General features: G+C 38.7%; 1 protein-coding gene across 4 annotated transcripts in view; it reads left to right on the plus strand.

Moving 5' to 3' along the window:
- PELI1 (pellino E3 ubiquitin protein ligase 1) overlaps positions 1-14,353 on the plus strand; it is a 138,187-nt gene that overhangs the window by 79,355 nt on the left and 44,479 nt on the right. For 2 of the 4 annotated variants that reach the window (XM_029231851.1, XM_029231850.1), the window contains exon 1: positions 10,609-10,850. The exons of 1 other annotated variant lie outside the window; for it this stretch is intronic. The gene's annotated coding sequence lies outside the window, so the exon portion shown is untranslated. Of the gene's footprint in view, positions 1-10,516; positions 10,851-14,353 lie in introns of those variants that run through there. One more of the 4 variants, XM_029231848.1, reaches the window with a different exon arrangement.

The raw sequence follows: 14,353 nt of genomic DNA on the forward strand, positions 1-14,353 counted from the left end.
TCCCATTCTGAGGGTTGTTTTTTGGTATTGTTTATGGTTTCCTTTGCTGTGCAAAAGCTTTGAAGTTTCATTAGGTCCCATTTGTTTATTTTTGTTTTTATTTCCATTTCTCTAGGAGGTGGGTCAAAAAGGATCTTGCTGTGATTTATGTCATAGAGTGTTCTGCCTATGTTTTCCTCTAAGAGTTTGATAGTGTCTGGCCTTACATTTAGGTCTTTAATCCATTTTGAGTTTATTTTTGTGTATGGTGTTACGGAGTGTCCTAATTTCATTCTTTTACATGTATCTGTCCCATTTTCCCAGCACCACTTATTGAAGAGGCTATCTTTTCTCCACTGTATATTCTTGCCACCTTTATCAAAGATAAGGTGACCATATGTGCGTGGGTTTATCTCTGGGCTTTCTATCCTGTTCCATTGATCTATATTTCTGTTTTTGTGCCAGTACCATACTGTCTTGATTACTGTAGCTTTGTAGTATAGTCTGAAGTCAGGGAGCCTGATTCCTCCAGCTCCATTTTTCGTTCTCAAGATTGCTTTGGCTATTCGGGGTCTTTTGTGTTTCCATACAAATTGTGAAATTTTTTGTTCTAGTTCTGTGAAAAATGCCAGTGGTAGTTTGATAGGGATTACATTGAATCTGTAGATTGCTTTGGGTAGTAGAGTCATTTTCACAATGTTGATTCTTCCAATCCAAGAACATGGTATATCTCTCCATCTATTTGTATCATCTTTAATTTGTTTCATCAGTGTCTTATAATTTTCTGCATACAGGTCTTTTGTCTCCTTAGGTAGGTTTATTCCTAGATATTTTATTCTTTTTGTTGCAATGGTAGATAGGAGTGTTTTCTTAATTTCACTTTCAGATTTTTCATCATTAGTGTATAAGAATACCAGAGATTTCTGTGCATTAATTTTGTATCGTGCTACTTTACCAAATTCATTGATCAGCTCTAGTAGTTTCCTGGTAGCATCTTTAGGATTCTCTATGTATAGTATCATGTCATCTGCAAACAGTGACAGCTTTACTTCTTTTCCAATTTGGATTCCTTTTATTTCTTTTTCTTCTCTGATTGCTATGGCTAGAACTTCCAAAACTATGTTGAATAAGAGTGGTGAGAGTGGGCAACCTTGGCTTGTTCCTGATCTTAGAGGAAATGGTTTCAGTTTTTCACCATTGAGGATGATGTTGGCTGTGGGTTTGTCATAAATGGCCTTTATTATGTTGAGGAAAGTTCCCTCTATGCCTACTTTCTGGAGGGTTTTTATCATAAATGGGTGTTGAATTTTGTCAAAAGCTTTTTCTGCATCTATTGAGATGATCATATGGTTTTTCTCCTTCAATTTGTTAATATGGTGTATCACGTTGATTGATTTGTGTATACTGAAGAATCCTTGCATTCCTGGAATAAATCCCACTTGATCATGGTGTATGATCCGTTTAATGTGCTGTTGGATTCTGTTTGCTAGTATTTTGTTGAGGATTTTTGCATCTATGTTCCTCAGTGATATTGGCCTATAGTTTTCTTTCTTTGTGACATCTTTGTCTGGTTTTGGTATCAGGGTGATGTTGGCCTCATAGAATGAGTTTGGGAGTGTTCCTCCCTCTGCTATATTTTGGAAGAGTTTGAGAAGGATAGGTGTTAGCTCTTCTCTAAATGTTTGATAGAATTCGCCTGTGAAGCCATCTGGTCCTGGGCTTTTGTTTGTTGGAAGATTTTTAATCACAGTTTCAATTTCAGTGCTTGTGATTGGTCTGTTCATATTTTCTATTTCTTCCTGGTTCAGTCTTGGCAGGTTGTGCATTTCTAAGAATTTGTCCATGTCTTCCAGGTTGTCCATTTTATTGGCATAGAGTTGCTTGTAATAATCTCTCATGATCTTTGTATTTCTGCAGTGTCAGTTGTTACTTCTCCTTTTTCATTTCTAATTCTATTGATTTGAGTCTTCTCCCTTTTTTTCTTGTTGAGTCTGGCTAATGGTTTATCAATTTTGTTTATCTTCTCAAAGAACCAGATTTTAGTTTTATTGATCTTTGCTATCGTTTCCTTCATTTCTTTTTCATTTATTTCTGATCTGATCTTTATGATTTCTTTCCTTCTGCTAAATTTGGGGGTTTTTTGTTCTTCATTGTCTAATTGCTTTAAGTGCAAGGTTAGGTTGTTTTTTTGAGATGTTTCCTGTTCCTTAAGGTAGGATTGTATTGCTATAAACTTCCGTCTTAGAACTGCTTTTGCTGCATCCCATAGGTTTTGGGTCGTCGTGTCTCCATTGTCATTTGTTTCTAGGTATGTTTTTATTTCCTCTTTGATTTCTTCAGTGATCTCTTTGTTATTAAGTAGTGTATTGTTTAGCCTCCGTGTGTTTGTATTTTTTACAGATCTTTTCCTGTAATTGATATCTAGTCTCATAGTGTTGTGGTTGGACAAGATCCTTGATACGATTTCAATTTTCTTAAATTTACCAAGGCTTGATTTGTGACCCAAGATATGATCTATCCTGGAGAATGTTCCATGAGCCCTTGAGAAAAATGTGTATTCTGTTGTTTTTGGATGGAATGTCCTATAAATATCAATTAAGTCCATCTTGTTTAATGTATCATTTAAAGCTTGTGTTTCCTTATTTATTTTCATTTTGGATGATCAGTCCATTGGTGAAAGTGGGGTGTTAAAGTCCCCTACTATGATTGTGTTACTGTCGATTTCCCCTTTTATGGCTGTTAGCATTTGCCTTATGTATTGAGGTGCTCCTATGTTGGGTGCATAAATATTTACAATTGTTATATCTTCTTCTTGGATCGATCCCTTGATCATTATATAGTGTCCTTCTTTGTCTCTTGTAATATTGTTTATTTTAAAGTCTATTTTGTCTGATATGAGAATTGCCACTCCAGCTTTCTTTTGATTTCCATTTGCATGGAGTATCTTTTTCCTTCCCCTCACTTTCAGTCTGTATGTGTCGCTAAGTCTGAAGTGGGTCTCTTGTAGACAGCATATATACGGGTCTTGTTTTTGTATCCATTCAGCCAGTCTGTGTCTTTTGGTGGGAGCATTTAATCCATTTACATTTAAGGTAATTATCAATATGTATGTTCCTATTCCCATTTACTTAATTGTTTTGGGTTTGTTATTGTAGGTCTTTTCCTTCTCTTGTGTTTCTTGTGTAGAGAAGTTCCTTTGGCATTTGTTGTAAAGCTGGTTTGGTGGTGCTGAACTCTCTCAGCTTTTGCTTGTCTGTAAAGGTTTTAATTTCTCCATCAAATCTGAATGAGATCCTTGCTGGGTAGAGTCATCTTGGTTGTAGATTTTTCTCCGTCATCACTTTAAATATGTCCTGCCACTCCCTTCTGGCTTGCAGAGCTTCTGCTGAAAGCGAGAATAATGTTTAACCAAATATCTGGACATTCCATTAGCCCAGTGAAGTTGACACATAAAATTAACCATTGCAAGTACTTATCTTATAGGGTGGTAGCAAAGATTAAATGAAATATTATACAGCAGTTGCTTGGCACAAATAAGATCTTAATAATGCAGTAAATATTAAATACTGTCATCATCATTACTCTACACACTCTTCCTGGGTGATCTTACCCACATTCTTGGATTCAGTGATGGGATGAGTCCTAAATATTTATCTTATGTTTACTGGTTATCATAGAATTCATTTCAAGCTTACCTGTCCAAAATGAAATTCATCATTATCCTTCTCTACAAAGTTGCTTCTCCTCTAGTGTTCACTATACTAATGAATAACTCCAATATGTAATGCCCAGTTACACAGTCAGAAACCTCCACATTATTCTTCCCTCCTTTTCCTTTTACCTCCCACATCCAATCAGCCATCAAGTCCTGTTCAGTCTGCCTCTTAAATGTCTTTGGTATCTGTTCTCTTCTTTTCATGCTCCACAGCTATTTAGTTTGTCCATCATTTCTAACCTGAATTATTGCATATTCTCTTAACTGATCACCATGCTCAAAGATAAATATGATTTATGTCACTCCTCTGTTTAAAATCTTTCAACAGTTCCTCATTGCCAAACTTCTTGGCATGGCACGGCATGGCATACAATGACTTTTGTGATCTGATGCCAGAAAATTCCCCCAACCTCAACATTCAGGGTGCCCATGTTACACCCTATGATCTGGCCATACTGAACGGCTTGTAGTTCTCTAAATAGGCCCTGCTATTTCATTTTTCCATGTCTATTCTTAAAGTGCTACTTATACTGAAATGTCCTTACTTACCTGATGAACACCTTCTCATTTTTCAGGACTCAGCTCAACCACCAACTCCTCTTAGAAGTGTTTTCTGACTGCATTCTCATGAAAAATTGATTATTCCCCCGTCTACACTCTCACTATTCCCTGAACATCATTCTAGAAAAGTGCCTATAAAATTTTATTGCACTTATCTATTCACTTGATTATAAACTTTTTCTGGGTTGGGAACATGGCTAATTAATCTTTGTGTCCATAGCCTAGCACCATAGTAGATGCCCAATAAGTATTTGGTGAAAGAATGAATGCATGAAATTTGAGGTACAAAAATACAAGTAATTATTCCATGAGTAAATAAATCGATAGGGATGGAAACACAATCTAAATTTTCTCTTCATGAGTTTTCCACTTCTCTCATTATTCAGTATTTTTTAAAGTTCCAAAATAACTGCTGGCACTCATGTTGGTTGGACTAATACTGAGAATATATAGGCTGCATTCTGTGGTGTACAAGCATACTCCTTTAAAACATTAAAATCTTAACTAGCTTGTCTTTGACATTTTCCAAATATATCTAAAATGTCAGAGCCAGCATTTGGGGCCTACAAATCTTTTGAGTGAAAGCCCAGGCCTTCAAATTGTGTGCCATTCACAGGTTTAAAATAGGAACATGTTCCATGTTGGCTGTGAGCTATTTGGAGACTTTGAGGACATTAGGAGAGAATAATTTTATTTGGGGGAGGAATGTTGGAAGGTAGGAGTTTTGAGAGAGAACCTATTTATTATCTGAATATTGAAATGAACACACACACATGCACGAGCACACACACACATACTTTATTACTCTCAAATCCAAGAATCTCAGCAAGAGTCCGATATGCAGTCCAAAATGCAGTCTGGGGTTTTTCTGATCCCAAAGGGAAGCCTGCCTGAATTTTTAGCGACAAAAAATAACTTTTAGCCTACATGAATTAACAGTATATAATCATTTGTCCATATAAAGTAAGAGAAATTTGGACTAAACATAAAAAGATATGTTCACTTGCAGGAAATTAAAATTTTCCAATAAAAGGAGAAAAACAAGTTTGCAACAGTTTTTTCAAGTCATAAGAAAAGTTTGGTGTGTCCAATTTCCTCTGCATCATTTAGATAATGCATTTAGATAAATCTAGTAAATTAGATTTATCACATGATGTTTTAGAGAAAGGTACCAATATTGTGATTTTTCCTTATGTTCATATCCTAAATACCATTTTTATTTGCTTGGGGGAGAGTAGAAACATAGTTTTAGTTGATTTTTACATAGTCATACAGTAGAGGAAATGCTGAAATTTACTGAGCAGCTTCCCAAGATGAAAAACTTTTTAGAATTTAAGGGATAGAAATAATCCAACTTGTTAGTCCCTTAGGATTCATTTTCTTACTGAAATGGCTAGATATCTGAATATACCAAATTTGAAATTGCAGATAACAGAAGATTAGCTACTTCAGTCAAGGAAATGAAGGTATTAAACTAGATATGTGGACTGAGTAGATGGTAATCAGAGGTGCACTCACTTTCCATGACTGAACTGTCCTCTGTTCAAAGGACTGCAGATTTTGAAGAACTATACAGAACTGTGTGGTGGATACAATTTCAAAAAGAGATTCACAGATTTTAATATATAAGTGAATGCCACCTTGATTTTCTACACCTAACTTTGGAGCACAAACCCCACCATATGTCTAAAAGGTGGTACATCTATCTTATTTTTGTGGATCTGTTTTAAAGTAACATATATTGACTGAGCATTTACTATATTCCAAGGACTATGCTAAGCAATTTACATGTATCTTCTCCTTCAAGAAAAACTGAAGAATTAATAGTAAGTGATGTTCATACAAAAGATGAACTATCCTTGGAATTATAGTGACAATTATGAACTCCAGAACATGTGTTGGAGTTATTGGCCATGTGGCCAAATTCTGGGCAATGTGCGGGTCTGCCTGATTCTGGGAAATACACTTGATGAAACTACTTTTAGGCCTGTGGCTATTCTGATTAGGTTCAGCTGTACATAGCACAGACTACAAAATAAATATGCCTTTAAACAAGACAGAAGTTTATTTCTCTTTCACTTAAAAGAAGTCAGGATGTGAAAAGTCCAGAGCTGTATGTCAGTTCCATGGTCATTAGGGACACAGATTTAATCTATATTTCTGTTTTTATTAGCTATACCTATTATTATCTATACCTGTTTATTGTTAGCTATACCTGATTGTTTTATTTTTGAGGGCTGTTCTAAGGTTTAGAATATGCATTTTTAATTTATCAAAATTTACCTTCAAATAATAGTATAATGTAAATTCTAACGATATAATTCCATTTCCTGCTTCCATCCTTTGAGTTCAAATAGTTATTGTGGTCAAGCATTTTACTTCTACTTATATGTTATAATTTTTGCTTTAAATAGTCAATTATCTTTTAAAATTTTTTTAAATGAGGGGAAAGTCTTTTATATATTAACTCATGTAGTTATCATTTCTGGCACTTTTCATTCTTTAGCATAAATCCAAGTTTCCATGTGGTTTTGGTTTTTTATGCCAAAGAAGTTGCTTTAACATTTCTTGTAATGCAGTTCTGCTGGCAACATTCTCTCAGCTTTTGTTTTCTTTAGCCTTCAGTTTTGAAAGATATCTTCTCTAAATATAGGAATCTATGTGACAGACTGTTTTTTCTTTCAGCACTTTAAAAATGCTCTTTCATTGTCTTCTGACTTGCATAGTTTCTAATTAGAAGTTTACTGAATTTTTGTCTTTGTTTCCTTATACATAACCTACCTTTTTTTCCACCAGCTGCTTTTAATCTTTTCTTCTTATCACTAGTTTTCAACAATTTAATGATGTCTTTTGCAGTGGTTTTTGTGAGCATGTGGGAATGTGTGTGTTTATCCTGCTGAGGGCTTACTGAGCTTCTTGAGTCTCTGGGTTTATAATTTTCATCAAATTTGAAAATACTTTCAGCCATATTACTAATCATTTTTCTATCACCCCTCTCACCCTCCTCTCATCTGGAACTCCAGTTACACATATATTAGAATATTTGGTATTATCCGACAGATCACCAAGGCTCTCTGGTTTTTTCTTTTTGGTTTTTGTTCTTCGTGTGCTTTATTTTGGCTAGATTCCACTGTTATGTCTTCAAGTTTACTCATCTTTTCTTATGAGTGCCTAATCTACTTATGAGAGTTAATCTGATCCAGTGAAAATTTTATTTCGGAAGTTGCAATTTTAATCTCTAGAAATTCCATTTTTATGTCTTTAATTTCTCTTTCAGCATATAGAACATATTTATAATAATTGTTTTAATATTTTGACTGCTAATGCTACCATCTCTGGCATTTTGTTTATTGACTTTTTTTCCTGAAAATGTAATAGATTACATTTTCCTACTTTGTAATATGTCCTAGTTCTCTTGCTAGTTCCAACGCATCTTCATGCTCTTCCTGCCTACTCTTTAAGTGCTGATGTTCCCAGCACTTAAGACGTAGGCAGGAAGAGCATGAAGATACCTTGATGCTATTATTGGCTCCTCCTTTTCTGCTGTGCATTCTCTCCCTGGCTGATCTCATCTGCTCCCAGAATTTCAGTTACCATCTATATGATGGTATACTCCGATTATATCTTCTGCTGTCCAGATTTCTCTTCAGAGCACTAGATTCATATGTATAACTGCCCACTCCACTTCTCCACCTAGATTCAGAGCCATCTCAAACTCAGCATATCCAAAATGAACTCGTCAAATTCCCCCTCAAAATCTGCTCAATGTCTTGTATTCCCTAACTCAGTGAGTGGCATCACTGGCTCATAATCATACAAGCCAAACATCTGTGAGTCATCATCTTTCTCCTTCCTTGTAGTAGGTATTGTGGTTCTCCCCTTCTCAGCCTCCATTCTTCTTTTTCTAGGTAATTACCTCAATTTTCATTGGGATATCCACACCTTGTCATCACAGCTTTGGACCTAGAGGCAGGGCATATGTCTTTATCCTAAGATAACTAACCTCATGCCATCCCCTGGCCACCATGAATCAATTCTTGAGGCTTCTGGGAAAGTTTTCTCTCCTTTCTAAAAGAGTTTTCATAAATACTCGCTCTTCTTCTCTTCTTGGACCTAGATGGTGAAACTCACAGCCATAAGAATTGTTGGCAACTGTAAAGCCAATACTAAGGAAAGAAAAGCAGTGAAACAAGAAAGAAACGTGTCCTTAATGACATCACTGAGCTGTTGAATCATTCAGCCCTGTAGCCCATCTTTTCACTGGACTTTCTATCTAGACAGGTCAATATTGGTTTATTGGTTAAGCCAGTTAGAGTTGAGTTTTTTGCTGCTTGCAACCCAAAGCATCATAATTGATAACTTTCCTTCACCCTTCACCCCCAAACACAGGAAATTTACTCACTAGGTTCTAGTAATTCTATTCCTTAAATAGTGTCTGATTTCCCTCAGTTCTGTCTCTTGCTAGTGCCAGTGCCAGTTCAGGCTCTCTTTTTTTAAATGCATAAAATGCATTTCTAAAGTGTATACCTTACCAAAATTTCATCTGCTTCCAATCCTGGCATGGCTTTCCCTTGCTTCTAGAAAAGACTCTACATTCTTTGCGTATTGTACAAGATTCTTCATGATCTGTCTCCTTTACCTTCTTGTGTCTCCTTTTGCCACTCCCTTCAATCCCGTCCTACCACAGGCAATGCTGAACTCTTTGCTGACCAAAATACTCTTTGATCTCACGCCTCTAGCACTTTACTCTCGCTGCCCTAACCGTGACCCTAACCTATGCTTCCGATGCTCTCACTCACTTCTCCCTTCTCCTTCCTCCATCAGAGCACACAAACACACTAACTCCTAGTCATCCTCAAGTTTAAATGTTCTTTGAAGCATTTCCTGACCCTGCCTGAGTCTGGGGTAACTGTGTGTCAAGGCACCTAGTGTACTTTCCTACTAAAGTATTTATCACACTGAGTCTGTTTATTTACCTGGCTCCTCCTCTGCACAGTAAGCACTTTGAAAATAATAAATCCTTCTTTTACATTCCTATTTCTGGGAACTAATAAAGTGCCTGAGACATAGTATACTCAATAAATGTTTTTTGAATGAATAATTATGTGGTCTGCAAACATAAGGATACTTGATCTCGAAACTCTCTATCCGAAAACCTTAACTTTTCCTGTATTCCTGATTTCTAAGCATTAATCTTTTTCTTCCAGAATATGGGGTTCTAGGTAGGCAGAGAAGGAAAACAAAAGAGCTTGGGACAGGCTGCCTGTAGTCCTCTGGAGATCCAGTAACATGTCCTGCCTTTCACCACTCTCCTCCACCACCTATTCACACCTGGGTGCCCTTTGTGGGTGTCGACTTAGCTGATGAGCCCAACAGCATACTCAGACCTTGCTTCAGATTTCTCTTATTGCCAAATGAAAGCTGGCCAATGTATATACCGTAAACAATGTTCAAATTTCCACTTATCTTTTAAACTTCTACTTTATGAAATTTGTATTTCTTAAAAATTGTAGGCCTTAAAATTTTAGAAATCTGGATTATTTTGCACTGATCAAGTAAGATACAGCGATCTTAATCCCAAGCTTTACCTTTACTGGCCTTAAAGTTAGATGTGACTAATTGAGCGAAGAAATGAACTACCGGAATCTGAGAGTGGCAATGTTCCAAGCCGTTTTGTAACCTAATTAACTGTTATGTTATTGGAAGCAACTACCTTTCTACAAGTCTTAGGTTGAAAAAAACGAAAACAAGCAAAGAAAACCTTGAATTTAAGGCAGAGAGGATTCGCCTGAGGGAAGGGTGGGGAATGGGTATTCGTGATTCCGAATTTATGGGATAAAATTAAGCAGCAGGGAAGACCGAGATGTGGTGAGGAAGTCAGATTTCACTGGGCACTTATGAGTGGTGAGGGTAGGAGTTGGAGGTGGAGCGAAGTAAGAAGGACTAGCGAAGAGCGGGATCCCTAACAGCACCATAATACAAGGAGGGCCTTGTTCAGCCAGGAGCAGCACTGAACACGTACCCTTCCTTAGTGTTGTCGGTGAGCATAGTAACAGTGGGGCCGAGCCCCCCTCGAGCATGCGTGATGCAGAGCGAGCCCGGAAACGATCTCAACAAGGTACACCTTTTTTCTTCAGTCAGCGAACTACAACTCCCAAGAGACCAGTCGGCGCTGCAGCGCCGCCTCCCGCTGTGGCCCTGCCCCGTCCCCTCCCTCCGGCCCCGCCCTCCAGCTAGTCCCCTCCCCTCCCTCCGAGAGTGTGTCAGTGACCCAGAGGCGGTGTGAGGCGGAGGAGCCGTCGGGGGGCGCCGCCGCCGCCTCCAGCAGCTGCACAAGCCGCGCCGCGCGTTCGGATTTGCCTCGAGCCCTCCGGGAGCGCATCACAAAGCGGACCCCACGGCTTTCCCTCCGCCCGCGGCTTCTCCAGCGCTTGGCTCTGCGGCCAACTTCCTCTCGCCGGGCTCGGCCGGCAGGCGAGGAAGGCTGCGGTGGAACGCTGGGCTGTCTGCTCGTGCTCCTCGCGCACGCACCCTTCACCCCCCTCGGTCCGGGTCTCGGGGCCGTGCTGGGATTCCGGCCACCAGCAATTGTCCGGTGAGTGTGGCCGCGGCGTGCCGTGGGAGGGGTCGCGGCGGGGCCACCGAGGGATGCGGGCCAGTCGGGCGCGCAACTTCCTCGGCGGCTTCCCCCGGCGGCCGGCCGGCTCTCCCCGCCCGCCTGCGCGCCCCCGCGCCGGAGGCGGCCGAGAGAGGAGTTTGCGGCGCCTGCATCCCGCGCTCTCGCAGTAGGAAGCGCCTTTGTCAGGAGCCGGCGGGCGCCCCCTCCCCCTCCGCCTGAGTGCGGGCGCGCGGCAGCCAAGTCCGAGCCCCGAGCCCTACGCCCCGCGCCGGGCCGCCAGCTGCTGGAGGGGAGCTCCGCGGGGGCGGGGAGCAAGACAGAAAAAAGAGAAACAAAGGGGGTGGTGGGCTTTTGTTTGTGCGAATCTGATAACTTCTTCCTTCCTTACATAACACAGACTCCCGAGTTAGTCATTCTTTTTTTTGTTACGATTATTGCCATCATCTTTGCGTGTCCTTCGCGTTTTCTTTCATCTCTGGATCTCAGAGCACTTAAAAACACTAATTAATTACACCTCCGGGGCCCCTACGGAACACGTTAATAAGCCCGTTTCTGTAAGTGGGTAAACTGAGGTCCAGAAGAGCTCTCTAATTGATGGATACGGTTGCTCTTCCACCGCACCTGGTGTCTGAGGACCTGAAAGCATCTATGAGTAAGAACTCGTTCTTCAGTGCCCCGTGGAAAAGTTAAAGGTGCTCATTTTACTTACAGGCTAACTAAAGTCTAAAAGAAGTAGGGGTGATTGTTAGGTAGTTCAAACAATAACTCTTCTTACATAGTGTTTGAATCTTAAAACCTCAAGAGTCTTGAAAAATACTCCGAGTGGGGAAAATACTGTACATCACAAACTCACGTCACCCATCTACTTTTATTTTTGTACATGCAGGTCTCTTACAAGGCGGGAGAGCAGGGATGGGGGATGGGGGTTGGGGGAGGGAGGGCAGAGATTTTTTTAATGGAGGCTTAACAGACTTTAATCACTACACACAAGGAAATGTGTCTTGGTTTTAATAGCACCAACAGGCTTCCCATCGTTTAGTCATCAGATAATTGAGTGAGCACTTTATCCATAAGACGCCGGTTGTGCTAAGAACTGACGCTTTAAGTGTACGAAACGGTCATCTATTTGTTTTGGTTCAAAGACTGTGTACTTCTCTTACTCTGCAAAATGTTATTTTGTTTTCTTAGCAGCTGATCTTTTGTTTTAGAACTGGCTTTGTCTTTTTCTACATTGAATATGTGTTACTTTTATAGCTGAGCAGAATCGTAACAGTGTTGTTGTTTAGTTTGCATAGTAGCGTGAATTTAAATTTTTGAATTGTGGAGAAGGTTTGGTTTCTCCAGTTCTTCGGTTTCAGTTTATGACGTTTTCTTTATAGCTAGCAGAGAAAATGTTTTCTCGGTGTGATCAGATTTATATCTTTCAAAACATTGTCCTTCTTGTACAAATACAGCATATGAATTCCTTATGTTTTTTATTCACATCAAAAACCTTTTCTGGAGGAAAATACATAATTCTGAGGACAAGTTTGTTTATTTTGGTAGTTGAACCAAACTGGAAGGTACTAAAAATTTAAATCAAGCATCATTTCTACTAGTTATTTCCTGAGATGAATAATGATCAGAACTGTAGTAACAGTACTTTCTTTTATCCTAAATTCTCTTGAATTTAATTTTGTATTTTATAGTTGCCCCCCAGACTTTAGATTCTGGTGGTCCCATCAGAAAAGGAAAAGACATTTGTTATTTTAATATTTTTCCCCCAATCCTCTAACCTGTCCCCTTTCTGTAGTATGTTGAAAGAGATCTTGAGTTTAAAAAATTGAAAAATAAGTTGTTTGGAACATACAGTTAAGTGTATGGAAAATTGTATGTAGTGAAGTGGTTATAGTACTTCATCTAATAAATTTAAGACTTTTAAAGAGAAAACTGTCACCTAGGTTTTTATTAATATTATAGAAGTGCTGTAATGTAATAATAGTAGTATTTATTGACTTGAAAAAAAAGTGATCTGGGAATTGTGCCTTAGTGGCCGATTGGGGGGAGGGGGCGGAAATCTGTGCTCTCCTTAAAATTTTCATTTAGGTGACCTTACAGTTGGTTATGTTGAACTTTTTCTGTAGTGTTTACAAACCAAATTTGCCAGAGGCATTTGTACTTTAAGGTAGCTACTAACACAATGTCTGCCCAGTCACTGGAGTCCAAAGGCAGAAGTTAGTGTTGACTGTCAAAGGCTGGCATTGCAGGTTTCCTAGTTTCTTTGGGACCCCTTAAAGGAAATGAGTGAAAAGTACAGGGCAGGGAACTGAGTCTAGTACTGCTGAGCTACAGAGCCAAGTTTCAAGGGAAAGCCTGAGTGTGTTTGCCTTTGTCTTTGTTTCAGCTTCCTTTCTGGTTGTCAAAATGTCACTTGTATATGAAGAGTTCTGTCAATTCAGAATATGCCTTATTGTGGTTGTCCAGTAGGTCAGATGATGAGGACTATAGTAGTCCTGCTCTGCGAACAATTGTTTTCAGACAGAAGCTTCTGTAACTGATAGAGATTTTAAGCTGGAGGAGGTAGAATTGAAAACTATCTAACATTCTCGCATATATACATCTTACCATGGCATGTCAATATAGACCTATTCTCATATTTATTAAATCAGAAAGGCTTATATTGATTATTTTATTTCATCTGTTTTAACTGTGTATATGAAAACATAATGACAAACACATGATGGCACTGAGAGATGGTTCTAGGAGTTTCTTTGGAAAAATCATCTTATTTCATAAAGTTACATTTGTGTCTTTTAATTGAGGAGAATAAAACAAATTTAAAAGCCAGTAGAAAGAAGGAAGAAAATCAGTAGAATGAAGGAAACCTGGTGAAGATGTTTTTATCGAGAACAATATTACAGATTCCTGACAACATTGTATAAGGGACAAAATTCTAGCTAAAGTCTGTAAACAGTGAATTCCACTTAGCATTTTCTGTTTGTAGATCTCTAGCCATCTTTTCATGATTCTCTCTAAATATATCACACAGGAAAAGTAAATAGAAAGCATTCTTTCAAGGCATTTGGGTTGTTGGAGTATTTTTTTACACATGTGGTAGTGGAGGTTTATTGTTTTTCTTTAAGTTTGACCTCTGCCAGAGAACATTTTCCCCAGACTAATGTGTGGGAACCTCAAAACAAGAAATATTGGACACTGAAAGAACTAGATATAATTTCAGGTTGTACCACTAGCTTGTCTTATGTTATCTTGAAAGATCCCTTCTAATAGTTGTGCCTTCCAAAGGCTGAAAATAATTGCACTTAGTAGGTCCTACATAGTTTTTGTTTTTGCTGAATGAATTTACAAGTAATAAAGAGAAAGCACAAGATTTCCTGAGTCAGAGAATTTCTGATTTTTTTCTTTTTAAATAGAAGTAACTGATGAACATGTGATTGGAGCCCTTCAATTAGCATAGCTTCCTTCAGAAATAAACTTAAGAG

This window comes from Monodon monoceros, unplaced genomic scaffold, assembly GCF_005190385.1.
Source record: "Monodon monoceros isolate NGI ecotype Baffin Bay Population unplaced genomic scaffold, NGI_Narwhal_1 Super_Scaffold_19, whole genome shotgun sequence".
Taxonomy (NCBI): Eukaryota; Metazoa; Chordata; class Mammalia; order Artiodactyla; family Monodontidae; genus Monodon; species Monodon monoceros.